Source organism: Podarcis tiliguerta (genome assembly GCF_965153285.1).
Source record: "Podarcis tiliguerta genome assembly, chromosome: 4".
Lineage (NCBI taxonomy): Eukaryota > Metazoa > Chordata > Lepidosauria > Squamata > Lacertidae > Podarcis > Podarcis tiliguerta.
This window is the reverse complement of record NC_139537.1, coordinates 13,836,039-13,851,291: the sequence shown is the minus strand read 5'-3', so window position 1 is coordinate 13,851,291 and position 15,253 is coordinate 13,836,039. Positions and strand designations below refer to the sequence as shown.

Below are 15,253 nucleotides of genomic sequence, written 5' to 3'. Positions count from 1 at the left end.
CGGGGGGGGCAAATTACTTGCCTTGCCCCGGGTGCTGACAACCCACGCTACGCCACTGGATTTGGATATTGCACAGACATTTGGACCAAGGATAATCTTAGAAGAAGCGTCACTTCCTGTGTGAGAAAGAGGAATGCCTCTCCTGATATGGTGCTGACCGTTTTGCGTTGTACAAGCATGTGAGTTAATAGGGCACCTTTCAAAAGGGCCTTTCACCAATTGCTCATGTAAATCTGTGCAAGCGTTAGATAGCTAATATTTCTGGAAATGTTGAAAGCAGATGCAAACTCCTTCAACTGAATCCAATGAAGGAGGTCTTGCCTGCATAGTGATTGAATTAGCTGAATATGTCATTTGATGCAGATGGGGTTAAAAATCCGACTATTTCTGAGTGACTTGAGGTGAACTGGGAACCGTTTTCTTTTCTGTTAGTTTGTTTTTAAAATAACATTTAGCAAAAACACAATGAGCTTCTTAACTAGACTTGGTTATATCTTTTGAGAGCAAAACCTATGCATAAATCAGACCTGGCTGGCTATTATAATCCAGATAGAAAATGAACTTGTATTGACCACACATTGTCTGAGAAATTAACAAAGCAGATTCTTCATTGACGTGGAAGGAGTACTTCACAGAACAGTCTTTTCTGTTTTCCCTTACCAAGAGGAGGGATTAACAATAGCATCTAAAACAAAAGTTCTATCCGGCTCAATTTAAGAGTGTGTGTGTGTGTGCATGCAGAGGATAGATCTTGGCGCCCCTATAAATTGTATATGATAAAATTGAATAACCCCAATATATATGTCTTGCTATATGAAGAACAATCTGTTTATCTGCTTTGGCTGTCTTTGAGGGTGTTGGGTTTTAACAATGTAAGTCATATAAATGAGTAAGTCCAAAGTTATTGTTGCTAGCTTTTCATAAGATGTTGTAAAACATGGGTAGGCAAACTAAGGCCCGGGGGCCAGATGAGGCCCAATCGCCTTCTCAATCCAGCCAGTGGATGGTCCGGGAATCAGCGTGCTTTTACATGAGTAGAATGTGTCCTTTTATTTAAAATGCATCTCTGGGTTATTTCTGGGGCATAGGAATTTGTTGATTTCCCCCCAAAAAATATAGTCCGGTCCCTCACAAGGTCTGAGGGACAGTGGACTGGCCCCCTGCTGAAAAAGTTTGCTAACCCCTGTTGTAAAAGGTAAAATCGTCGAGATAGTGGATGGAGGTAGGAAGGCACTTCCCCACGCAAATTATATTGTGAATATAGATTCTGTTTGAATACCCATTGTGATGTAATCGTGCACTCCTTGTAGATTGGGCTTAGGCGGCCCAAAAGAATTGGAAGGGCAAAACTGCTTCACTGCCTTAAGTGATATGGTTGTCTTTGAGAGACTGTGGTGATGAAAAGGGTTAATAAGACAGAACGAACAGATGGTTGGCTCTGGGACATCACCTCCTATGGTGCTCTATGGCTTCCTGGCTACGTCTTGGATGTTGCATGGAATACCACCTAGACAGGTTGGCAGAGGCCTAATACAGTGGCACAGACTTGGGTGCCGCATTGTGGGTGCCCAGCACACAAGCGCCACACTACGGCATTTCAATTCCTCTGGTTTTATATCTTTAAGATGGGATTCTGTAGCAGGAGGTAGTGGCAAGGATTTCTTTGCATGACTGAAGAGTTGGCCAATTACAGGTCTGTTGCTCACAATCTCAAGTTTTATACAGAGGAGACACCTGCAGGAGAAGATGGGGCAGGAATAAACAGGGATGCAATATTCAACATATACATACTTAGACTTGAGTCTTTTGATAGACAACTGAGTCTCTCCTAGCTTCATAGCGCTGGGGAAATAGAGTTGGGCTGTTTGATAGCCGCACATGGGATCAGCTGTTTTTCAGGAGTTGTAATATAGTGCTAGACTGAATACGGAAGCTGGGAGCAGATCCAGCCTGTTTATGACCACTGCTTCAGGCAGGACAGATGATTCAAGCCTCTTGCTCCCCATCAATGAACAGGAAGTGCAGATCAGTAAGGGGTCATATAATGGAACGCTGCTGTTTGTTTATATTGGAGCAATAAAACTTTGACTGGATAGTTACTGTTGGTTTTCTCTTGCTGGGGAAGAAAAGAGAAACTGAAATGGATATCCACAACCAAATCCTAATTTGGTAAAAATCTGCATACTTGCAAGGAGCGTTTGCCAGGGGAGAACAAAGCATTTTGTATTTTATTTGTACAGTAGTTGCTGCATTACCTCCCAAAACCAAATTCAAAAGAGAGAGAAAAAGGACTTCCACAAGAGTCTTAAGAGATGATGTCTTGGTATCAACTAGGAGCCTAGGAAACAGACTTGTATCGAGTCAGACTATTGGTCTATCTAGCTCAGTGGCTGCTTGGGGTCTCAGGCAGGAGTCTCTCCTTTTCCTACCTGGAGATGCCAGGAGTTGAATTTGGGACCTTCTGCATCAAAGCAAATGTTCTAGCACTGAGCCACAGCCCTTCCTTACTTCCTAGAAGGGAGACAGTGGAACAGATTGCCTTAGGAGGAGGTGGACACTCCATCGCTGGAAATACTTAAGCAGAAGCTGAACAGTCACCTGTCAGGTGGGCTGTGCTTGTATCCTGTATTTTAGTTAATCCACCAAGGAAAGAGTGTGATGACCCCTGTGGCCCCTTCCAGCTCTAAATTTCCTGTCTCTGTGGCTCCTAGCAACTCACATTATCAACGTGTTAAGAAGGCATCTCCCCAAGGACCAAAAAGAGGGACAAAATGGGGTTCATGCTTTTCCAGAGACTTGTAATGGAAAGTTCTATAGGGATGGTCCCTGATACATAGGGACAGTTGGAAAGTGTGTGTGCTGATTCGGTTTTTCCTCCTGTTCCTCTTTATTCCCAACATCCTCTGCTTCTTCTCCCAAGCCCATTTCTTTTATGGTTTTAATTCCTCGAGTTAGGTGGCTTTGTAATGGAATTGCATTTTATGAATGCCAAGAGCTGCGTTGGGGGAGCACTCGTCAAAGAGCGGGATGTGAATCTTGAAGAATAAATGAATAGATGTTTTCATGTGGTGATCATTTCCAGGGCCCTGAGAGAGTCACTAGTGCTCCACCAAGAAATTAATCGAGACCATACTTATCTGGCAGGGGAGACACCTTGATCAAGAAATTAATCGAGACCAAGAGACGGGATGCGGGTGGCGCTGTGGGTTAAACCACAGAGCCTAGGACTTGCCAATCAGCAGGTCGGTGGTTCGAATCCCCACAACGGGGTGAGCTCCCATTGCTCGGTCCTTGCTCCTGCCAACCTAACAGTTCGAAAGCACATCAAAGTGCAAGTAGATAAATAGGTACCACTCTGGCGGGAAGGTAAACAGCATTTCCGTGCGCTGCTCTGGTTCGCCAGAAGCGGCTTAGTCATGCTGGCCACATGACCCGGAAGCTGTACGCCGGATCTCTCGGCCAATAAAGCGAGATGAGCGCCGCAACACCAGAGTCGGCCATGACTGGACCTAATGGTCAGGGGTCCCTTTACCTTTACCTTTAAGAGACCCACAAGAGATACCCATAGAGAAGAGGCCACCCCACTGTCTATTTCCAAGGGTCACTGATATGCTTCCTTAGAAATATAGAAACATAGGAAGATGCTATTGAGATCAGTATTGTCTGAACTGCACCGGCAGCAGCTCTTTAGGGTGTCAGACATGGGACATTCCCAGTCTTACTAGGAGATGCCTGGGATTGAACCTGGGACCTTCTGCATGCAAAGCAGATGCTCTACCACTGAGCTATGGCCCTTCCTATGTGCATAGGGGCATAGGAAGCTGCCTTATGGCCCAATGGCCCATCCAGCTCCATATTGCCTACATTGACTGGCAGTAGATCTCTAGCAGGGCTGGATTAAACCATGTGGAGGCCCCTAGGCAGTCAAAATCTTGGGGACCCCTTCACAATGATGTGGGTTTTATGAGTTAATGGGGGTTTCACTTCCAAAATCAAATTCTTTCAATATTATTTTGATCCATTGTCATGGGGTCCATAAAAGGGGTGGGGCCCATAGGCCAGTGCCTACTCTGCCCATTTGATAATCTGGCACTGATCTCCAGGGTTTCTGGCAGGGTTTCCCCCAGATCTACCTCAAGTTGCTGGGAATTGTTCTATTACTGAGCTATGGCTAATAATAATGTTGATGATGATGCAATTTGTATTGCATTATTCAAAACCAAAGATCTTCCCTAAGTGGCTCACAATCAAAGGGTTATAAACGAAGAATACAATAAAATAGACTTTCCCCAACCTTCCAGCTGTTTTGGACAACAACTCCCATGCTGACTAGAGCTGATGGGAATTCTAGTCCAAAACAGCTGGAGGTCATCACTAGGTTGGGGGAAGGCTCCAATAAAACAGCATCATGTGAATCCCATCTGTAGAGTTGCGTGTGAAAATTAAGAAAGGAAAATTAAGTCGGACTAGAAGTCTGATCACCGAAGAATTGATGCTTTTGAATTATGGTGCTGGAGGAGACTCTTGAGAGTCCCATGGACTGCAAGAAGATCCAACCTATCCATTCTGAAGGAAATCAGCCCTGAGTGCTCACTGGAAGGACAGATCCTGAAGCTGAGGCTCCAATACTTTGGCCACCTCATGAGAAGAGAAGACTCCCTGGAAAAGACCCTGATGTTGGGAAAGATGGAGGGCACAAGGAGAAGGGGATGACAGAGAACAAGATGGTTGGACAGTGTTCTCGAAGCTACCAGCATGAGTTTGACCAAACTGTGGGAGGCAGAGGAAGACAGGAGTGCCTGGCATGCTCTGGTCCATGGGGTCACGGAGAGTCAGACACAACTAAACAGCTAAACAACAACAACAGTGCTGAATACCATCCTGTGCTTGTCTATCACTTGTTTCTAGTGCACATAAACATAAATGCTTGCCCATGGACATTAAGTGCACAAGTTGTTATTTCAGAGTGTGGCGTGGCTTCAAAATAAGCTGATAACACATTGCATTAAACACCTCATTGGCTTTTTAAATGGTGAAGAAGGAGTTGTTGTTTTCCAAACCAAGTGGAAACAGGAGACAGGCAGAAACTTCCCCAATGTTTAAAGAAGGGGGACATAGGGAATGAAACTAGGTTTGAGAATAGCGGGTTCTCCCATCTGTGAAATGTTGAAGGCTATGCTTATATATTTACAAAATCTAATTTATCAGCTGTCCACTTGCTGGAGTCCTCTGAGTGACATGTGAAGTAAAAACAAATTAAGAATCACCATTGCAAATTAAGCAAATTAAGACACAACAAAGGAGACATTTATGCAATCAACCCTTTAAAACAGAGACTAAGAGATTAAAACATTGCAGCAACGAACAATTGAAATAGAGTTTTTAAAAAATAAAAATCAAGAGCTAAATAACATATTGTAACATTTTGTTTGATGGTATGTTGTGCTTTCAGCAGGAGCTTTACCCAGTTTATCATTTTGATTATTTACTAAAAGCATTTATTAAAAGACATCTGAAACTTTAACCTTACCAATTTTTAACAATATAATAAGCCAACTGAAGACAACTGTGTGGGTCACCCAGCACGTTCTTCCGATCACCAAAGAGGAAGTTAACATTTGATGTAGCTCCAGGAAGTAGAGTGTGTTCCCGAAAAAGAAAAGAAAAATATTAGCTGCCTTCTGAACATATTGCTGGAGAAATCAGGAGGTTACTAATTGAGTTCAAACTAAATGAATTTGATTCCTCGTTAGCTGGGCAAATTACACCATCCTGCAATCCAGACCTTATTAGTCACTGAGATGTTTCTTACTTCATTTTATGTGTGGCTTTTACTGTGCCAAGAAGGAAGAAGATAGGAATCCTTATGCCTTTATATGGAATTTCTGTTTGCTCCTCAAGTTCTGGAGAAGTTTCTTCCCTGCCAAGGGAGCCGTACGGAAGAGCGTTCCATTCAAATGCAAAGCAGGCTTTTGAAAGCAGACCAATCCAAGCAGAGAGTGAGACAAGCTCAAAAGCTAACTAAAAGCAGGGTAAAACTCTGAAAGGAGGCGGGGGACTTTTCAGCCCAAGGGTCACTTGTCCTTATAGATGTCCTCCTGAGGGCCAGGTACTAGTGGCGGGCGTGGCCAGAGACAAGCAGTGGGTGGAGAGACAGATTTGGCTCTTGCCTTGGTAGAGAAGGCTACATGCAAGTCATGCACCCTTTCTAAAGACATGTTTCTCCATCCAAGCTTGCAGAAGGCATGGTCCCAGTTCAAGGACACATTCCAGCCAGCAAAAAAGTGTTGGTACTAAAGGGTTAAGAGGTAACAAGTCGCTCTAATCACTGAGCAGCTGGAAGTCATTAAGCATCCAGGAATGTGAGTTAGTTTGTATAAATAGTCAGTTCACCTGTGTGTTTTCCCCCCGCCCTCTTTTTTGACCTGACTCGCAGACTCGGTTTGTGGCCATGGGTGTGTTTGCTGATATGAGTTAAGTTTAGAGTAAAGTTTTCTTTATGCCGGAGATAAAGGCATGTGTGCTTTATCGCCAGGGTTTTTCTTTTGTAAATAAAGTTTTTTTTTTCCTGAGTTCCAAAGTGCTTGCTCCAGGATTCTTCATTGAAAGGTACTGACTCTCCTGCCTTCTTCAACCGCTGCACGAAATTCTCTGCTGAGATAAGATTTATGGCGTTGGAAGCGCACTGGACGTTTACTTAACATTAAACTAATTAAAGTTTAATGGACAAAAAGCACTCAAGGAGGGGGAATGGATGAACTGATTGATTGATTGATTATTTGATTTCTATACCTCTTAATATATTTAAAATATCTCTAAGCGGTGTGCAGAAAACTGAAGCAACGAGAGACAGCAAACAAAATACCGTACTTTTCCAGGTATAAGACCAGGGTGTTTTTTACTAAAAAATAATGTTAAGGGGGGGTAGTCTTATACACATATAGTGCATAGGGGGAGCGTGTGATTGGTTGCTGCCGCGAGCCAGAGATTGTCAGTGACTATTGGGTGTGTTATTGGTTGCTGCATCAAGGTTAGGTGTTGATTGGCTGTCATTGCGGTAATTTGGCGGGCGATTTGTGGCTTTTGCTGGCGAGGGGACAGAGGATTGGTTGCATTTGCAGGTGGGCAATTTTTGGCAATTCCCCCTAAAAAAAGCTCAGCAAAAGTCCCCAATGATAGGGAGCGTCTTATACATGGGGGCATCTTATACACAGAAAAATACAGTATGCATAGTTACTGATACAGTCGTACCTTGGTTTTCAAACAGACTAGTTCTCAAACATTTTGACTCCCGGTCGAAACCTAGAAGTGCCTGCTCCGGTTTTCAAACATTTTTGGGGAAGCCGAATGTCCGACAGGACTTCCATGTGAGGAAGTGTCATGTACAGGTACACTGCGCCATAGAGGGACCTCCCCATCCTTCCTTCTGGAGAGAAAGAGAGTACACACAGGGTTGTGTCCTTCTCTTTGAAGGTCTTTAAATAGCATTGCTCCCACATCACAGACCAAACTTTGTTCTCACCATACTGTCCACTGCAAGGAGGGAGTTCCATTAGCTCCCGTTTCCAATGGGAATTGCCATCTCTATTTTTAAGAGCAGATCATTGGAACGTTAGACGGAAATAGCCCTAAATGGGTCCAGCAAGTTGGAAGTGAAATAAAACTTCTGTGTCATCGCAACCTTAACTCTGTTTCACATCATGTTACAGCCCCTCCTCTGTAAGGTCCTAACCCATTTCCCCAATAACATTGAGAAAAGTTGTATATGTGGCAAGGCGCCATCACTTTCAGGGTTTTTCCGCTCTTGAGAGATGGGCAAATTTGTCAAAATCGGTTGCTCTCAACATCTCATTTCCCCCACAATCTTGAATTCAGCACACCATGTTTCTGCACTTTTTAAAGAAACAATCCCTCCTGAAGATTCACAAGCATTTTCATAGGATTATAGAATCACAGAGTTTTGTAGGGCTTTCTGAAAATAAATTTTATTTAAGATTCGACATTAACAATAAATCAGCAGTAACTAATACATCAATTCATTACAGTTGACCATCTTCATACAGTTTGAAGGGACCCTGAGGAACATCTATTCCAACCCCCTGCAAAGGAATATGCAGATGTCCCATCTGGGAATCGAACCTGCAACTTTGTTGTTATCAATAGTGCGTACTAACCAACGGAGCTAACCACTTAGATTTTGTGCATATTTCTCCTAATACACCCATTTTTGTATAGAACTTTGCCTAATATGCACATTTTTACCAGTTTGTTCCCCTAAGCATGTGTGTGTGTGTGTGTGTGTGTGTGTGTGCGCTTTTCATTAACATATGCAATTCTGTGTAACTAAAAAAACCCAGCTGACTTTGGAAATCTGCCCTTCTCTGAATTTTCCTATGCAGCTCTCCAGCCAAGCAATGTGTACCAAATGCATGGAATTGCATAAAAATGCACAAATAAGTGAGAATGATATGCTTTATATTAGGGGAAATTGCCTTGCAAAAAAATGTGTGTATTAGGCAAAATCAGGCAAAAGATGTGTATTTTAGAATAAAAGGTATTAAATTCCTGATGAATTTTCATGCAGACTTCCTTAAAATGATAATAATTGCCATGGGCGTGGAAATGTGGAAAACTGAAGTTAAGATTGGGGAAAAACAAGTGATGGAAAGAAACCAAAACTGACAGTTTCACCTGGCCCCATCATTGGGCAACTACCTATATATCAGCAATCCGACAAGGAAGTTATTGGGTGCTATAGGGTATCATTTTGCTCACAAAGCTATTTAACACATATATGAAGCTGTTGGGAGCCATCAGGGGATTGGGAATAGTGGTGTCATCAATTCACTATTGATACCCAGATTTTCTTTCTTCCCATCTGAACTGCATGTGACTGTGGAAGTACTGGTTCAGTGCCTGGCTGCAGTGATGGGCTGGATGACCACGAATCAGCTGTGTGGTGTAGTGGTTAAGAGCGGTAGTCTCGTAATCTGGGGAACCGGATTCGCGTCTCCGCTCCTCCACAGCTGCTGGGTGACCTTGGGCCAGTCACACTTCTCTGAAGTCTCTCAGCCCCACTCACCTCACAGAGTGTTTGTTGTGGGGGAGGAAGGGAAAGGAGAAGCTGCTTTGAGACTCCTTAAAGGGAGTGAAAGGCAGGATATCAAATCCAAACTCTGTGGCCTGAGGCAGGGTCCTGAGCTGGGGAATTCAGCCAACTGGGGAATGGCACTTTCCCTGAAGGTGCCATGGAAATCTTTTCAATATTGATCCAGAGCAGAACTCCAATGTATGGTTAGCAGAGTAAAAACTTAAACACATTGCAGGATTCCCAAAAAATAGACCAGAGACAATTGTATTTCATCCAGCAGAGCTTTACTGCTACTGAAGGCAAATGAGCATAATGGTCACAAGAAGAAGAGGAGAAGAGTTTGGATTTGATATCCCGCTTTATCACTACCCTAAAGAGTCTCAAAGCGGCTAACATTCTCCTTTCCCTTCCTCCCCCACAACAAACACTGTGTGAGGTGAGTAGGGCTGAGAGACTTCAGAGAAGTGTGACTTGCCCAAGGTCACCCAGCAGCTGCATGTGGAGGAGTGGGGAAGCAAACCCGGTTCACCAGGTTACGAGACTACCGCTCTTAACCACTACATCACACTGGCTCCGATACATTCAGGATTGGCGCTGTCCATAAGAAATCCAGTTACAGCAGACTTACCTTAAGTCTAAACCTTAACACTATAGCATATTATGCACAGAACACCAGAAGGAAGAGAGATAGAAAGAGAAAGTGTGAAACCCAGGCTCCTTCTTGGCCCTACTTTTATAGTCAGCATGAACTTGACTGAAAGAGATAACAGAACCATTTTAAGCCAGCTGCACTCAGCTTCTCAGAAGGAATAACCCAAACATCATGAACCTTCTGCTTGTTTCTGTCACACAGAGAAGCTTCCAGAACCCTCTTGAATTAAATGGAATAGGAAAGATCTCTACACGTCAGAACAATAATTTCTGCACTAAGAAATGCAAACTGACAGAAGGAACAGGTGCATAGACTGGAGGTGCTCCCTAATCCATCTTTAACACTAGAGGCATGTGGTGCAATGGGCCAGTGCGTCTGGCTGTTAACCAGAAGGTTGGTGGTTCGAGCCCACCCAGGGACGGCTGTGGGAAGGATTCCAGCATTGCAGGGGGCTGGACTAGATGACCCTTGAGGATCCCTTCCAACCCCACAATTCTATAATTCGAAGTGGCTACAGTAGCTAGGAGTGCCATTTACCTCCTTTGGCCAATGCATCAACTAGGCTGCTGAGCAGAGCATCCTACATAGTATGCAAATATAACACCTATGTTAAAGGAATTGTAGTGGAATGGAATGGACTCCCCAATGAAATATGGCAAGGCCTTCAGTGCCTCCTGAAAACTCATTTGTTTTCCACGGCCTTTGTTGGCCTTTGATGTCAGCTGTGATGTTGGTTTAACAAATGTTTGTCCTGATGGGGAGAGGCTGTTGAATTTATTGCTTTAATATTTTGGAGGAGGGTTAAGAGAATTTCTTGGGAACCACCTTGGGAAATCTTTCTGCAAGGTGATATAAAATATTTTAAACAAACCCAACTTTTGTTGTAGCATAATAGAAATTGAAGCCACAATCCTAAGCACTTGTTTTTTTCCTGCTCTGGAGGGTATGACTCGAGTTGCAAGAAAGGAGATTCTGGCTGAACATCAGGAAGAACTTTCTGAGAGTGAGTGCTGTTCAGCAGTGGAACAGTCTCCCTCGGGAGGTTGTGGACTCTCCTTCCTTGGAGGTTTTCAAGAAGAGGTTGGATGGCCACCTGTCATGAACATAAATTGCTGAACCAACATAAATTGATGGCCACAACTCAGGAACATAAATTGCTGAACAGTAACATGATTTGTATTTGCTTTTATTGTATACAGATTATAGCACAGCTTCAAAGGTCCGTATAGTAAAAGCTATGGTTTTCCCAGTAGTGATGTATGGAAGTGAAAGCTGGAACATAAAGAAGGCTGATCGCCGAAGAATTGATGCTTCTGAATTATGGTGCTGGAGGAGACTCTTGAGAGTCCCATGGACTGCAAAAAGATCAAACCTCATGGCATGCCAGGCACGTCTGTCTTCCACTGCCTCCCACAGTTTGGTCAAACTCATGCTGGTAGCTTCGAGAACACTATCCAACCATCTCATCCTCTGTCGTCCCCTTCTCCTTCTGCCCTCCATCTTTCTCAACATCAGGATCTTTTCCAGGGAGTCTTCTCTTCTCATTATGTGGCCAAAGTATTGGAGCCCCAGCTTCAGGATCTGTCCTTCCAGTGAGCACTCAGGGCTGATTTCCTTCAGAATGGAGAGGTTTGATCTTCTTGCAGTCCATGGGACTCTCAAGAGTCTTCTCCAGCACCATAATTCAAAAGCATCAATTCTTCAGTGATCAGCCTTCTTTATGGTCCAGCTTTCACGATATATGGAAGTGAAGTGAAAGCTTCCATTTTACCCGCACAAAAACCTTGTGAAGTAGGCTAGGCTACGAGATTGTGCCTGGCACAGGCTCGCACCGTGAGCTTCATAGCCAAGTGGGGATTTGAACTCAGGTCTCCATCATCTGGCACTCTAGCCACTCCCCTGTGCTGTGAAAGGAGGCTGTACGAAAGCCAGGCCAAATTCTGATCTCTAGGCTTGATGATGTGATAAATTCCCCTACAAGTGGATTAAAATGACATGGAGTTGCAAATAGCAGACCTGTTCCTCCCTCAGCATGACTGACGGATCGTTTGCTGGGAAGCTGTTGCGTCTCTGGAGGTTAAAGCTGAAAGCGACTGATAACGTGGAGAAAATACCAAAAACCTTGAAACAGAGATCCGTTCGTAAGGGTCTTGAGAAAGACCTGTAAATCTTGGCAGCAGGAGGCGATTTTCAGGAAGTATGGTTTATGTGCAGAGGGCAGGGGGATACTTTTCCCAAGAATAAGAGCCAAACCAACATCCTTTTGATCTTTTATTCTTTTAATTGGAAAAGGCACTAGAATCACTGAAAAGCTGAACTGAATGATGTATTCACAGAGGTGGAAACTATAGACATGGAAAATTGAGATTATACTATATGTTGTATCCAATATTCGTCCTAGAGTATACAAAGGGGTTCCTTTCATTTTCCAAATTGAGTTTCATCTTTTAATTGCTGTTTAGTTTTAATGGCATTGTTTTATTGCATGCCTTAATTTTTTACGTTTAATGCTTTTAAGAGATTGTTTTATTGTGTTTTAGTAATTATATATGTCAATATTTTAACGTGCGTGTAATTGTTTTTTATACTTGTAAACTTAGAAACTTATATTGACGGTAATAACGATGATAATAAGAACAGACCCACTGAAATTAATGGAAATGACTAACTTAGGTCCATTAATTTCAAAGGGCAATCAGTTAAAAAAAAAAATGCCTGGAAATTCCCATGACGGTTCTCCAACAGGGAACATGCTTTGTTGTTTCGCAAAAGTAAAGAAAATCTTTACTTTAAAAAACAACAACAACTCGCCCACCACTCCCTTACCTGGCTGATTGAGAAAGTCTCTGAATAACTCTGTTGTTACAGCAATTATGCCTGTTGGTTTAACAAATATGCCACTTCTCAAAGAGTAAGCGGCCTTGCAGTCAGTGGACCTTACCTCTGAGTATACAGGTTTGGCACAGGAGAGCTGAGATCAATTACGATCAGAGCTATTTTTTTAGAAAAAGAGGTGCCGGAACTCACCATGAATGCCTCCATTGTTCTCTTATAATGGTAATGGCACCCACCTGAGAGGTGCTAGAACTGAGTTCCAGCAACTTCTGGCTGGAAAAAAAGCCCTGGTTATGATATTGTTGCAGCTGGACTGAATCCATACTAATACAGTCAGACCTTGGAAGTCGAACAGAATCTGTTCCAGAAGCCTGTTTGACTTCCAAAATGTTCAGAAACCAAAGTGCGGCTTCTGATTGGCTGCAGGAAGCTCCTGCAGCCGATCGGAAGCCATGGAAGCCCAATTGGACGTTCGGCTTCCAAAAAAAACGTTCTAAAACCAGAACACTCACTTCCAGGTTTTGATAGTTCAGGAGCCGAAACAGATGAGTACCATGGTGTTCAACAACAAAGGTATGACTGTACTATGAAATGTGAACTGGCATGATCCAAACGTGAGCTACAAAATCCGCAATTGTTAAACAAACAGATATTTGGAGGAGTGAATCCCATCCCTAATTATACCCTGGAATTCAAAGGCTCCATTTAGCTGCCAACAGTGGTTGATAGATTTTCCTCCATTAAGTGATGCTTACTTAAGCCCATCTAAGGTACCGGCCCTCAATGCATCCTGCGGATGTGAAGTCCTTAAGCTGGTGAAATATGGTACTTTGGCTATTTCCATGGCTCAGATCGCATGCCATGCACAGAGAAAGTGAAATCCCTGCGTGGTGAATCTCCGGGCCTGTGGATGTTGCGGGACTCCAACTCCCATCAGTCACAGCCAGCATGGCCAATATTGAGAGATGATTGGCACTGTAGTCCAGCAACATCTGAAGGGATACAGGTCCCCCAGTCCTGCTGCAGACTCTGAATACCGCTTACCCTCGGATCTTTGCCTTAGGCTGCCCCACCAAGCCTCCAAATGGAGTTTCTACTCTGAAGCGGGTGGTAGGACTGCATTTTATTTTTTGCAGGGGTTGAGAAGGAGCTCTAGTGAGTCACATGTTTTGCGACTGAATGCCTTGCAGAGGCTGAAATTTCAAATCATACTCCTACGCGCTGTGCCTCTTAGCCAAAGAAATCCGAGGAACAAAGCTTCTTTTAGCTGGGCTCCAGCACAATGAGGAAATAGGTTTCCCTTTAAAATGTTAGACAGTTCCCTGAAAGCATTAAAAAATAATAATAAAGAGAAATAGGATGACACTGTTTAGTTGCAAATATATCAGCTTAAGTGCTTGGAAATCACACTGAAAACAAATTACGGGCTTTGATAGTGGAGCGGGCTGTTGGATCTCCTTTTCTTGGCACAAACCTGCAGCGGTATAATTATGGGTTGTAGTCAACTCATGTTTCCTCAGAGTAGACCAACTGAAATTAATGACCATGATGAACACAGGTCCATTGATTTCAGTGTGTATACTCTGTGTAAATCGTAGCGGGATGAGACCCATTCCCCCCCCCATTGTTTACATTTCAGTGGGGGAGCAAAGACGGATACCCGATGACATAATTCAGTGGCAAACTGCCAGCTCCACATACAGAAGGTCTGAGGTTCAATCCATGATATCTTCAGGCTGTGTCGGGAAGGACTCCTGTCTGAAACCATAGAGAGATGCTTCCAGCCAGTGCAGGCAGCATGAGCTAGATGAGCTGACAGTCTGACATGGTAGCTGTCAGGACTGGAGTCAGATGCAGGTCAGCACGAAAGACGCAGGGCTCCATTGTTGTTGTTGTTTAGTCATTTAGTTGTGTCCAACTCTTCGTGACCCCAGAGCACGCCAGGCACTCCTGTCTTCCACTGCCTCCCGCAGTTTGGTCAAACTCATGTTGGTAGCTTTGAGAACACTGTCCAACCATCTCGTCCTCTGCCGTCCCCTTCTCCTTGTGCCCTCCATCTTTCCCAACATCAGGGTCTTTTCTAGGGAGTCTTCTCTTTTCATGATGTGCCCAAAGTATTGGAGCCTCAGCTTCAGGATCTGTCCTTCCAGTGAGCACTCAGGGCTGATTTCCTTCAGAACGGATAGGTTTGATCTTCCAGTGAAGTTAACTCTTTATTCAAGGAAATAGCATATGGCTCAGCAGAACTTCCCAGTTGGTCTTGCCACTGTGGAACAGTTGCCAGGACTGAAGGTCCTGCTTTGCACCCTTGCTAATGCTCCTCCTCTCCTAGATGTTTCCCAAGCAGTGTCTGCACACCTCTGGCCTCTGTTTTGCCCTCCTCATTATTCTGCACGTTGTTAGAGACTAGTGGGGAGGGGAGATTGTCACAGCAGGAGAGGGAGACTCCCTGGATTCTTCAGCAGCCTCTTGACCCCCCTCCTCTGCTCCAGCCTCAAAGTCTGAACTGCTCCCTACCACAGGCTCTCCCTGCTCACTAAAGCCTGTTGCCCCTTCAGCATCCAGTCCCTCCCCCCAATCCTCCCCCTCGGACTGGTCCTCAACGTCCCACCAGCAATTTCCTGGCTCTGAGCCTTCCTCCTCTGGAGTTTCCCTTGGGGGTTCCCCCGCTGCTC

The 15,253-nt window shown here is 44.1% G+C and overlaps 1 protein-coding gene across 5 annotated transcripts in view; it reads left to right on the top strand.

Moving 5' to 3' along the window:
* Window positions 1–15,253, top strand: part of GRM5 (glutamate metabotropic receptor 5) — a 247,489-nt gene that overhangs the window by 111,982 nt on the left and 120,254 nt on the right. The gene's annotated exons all lie outside the window — the stretch shown is intronic.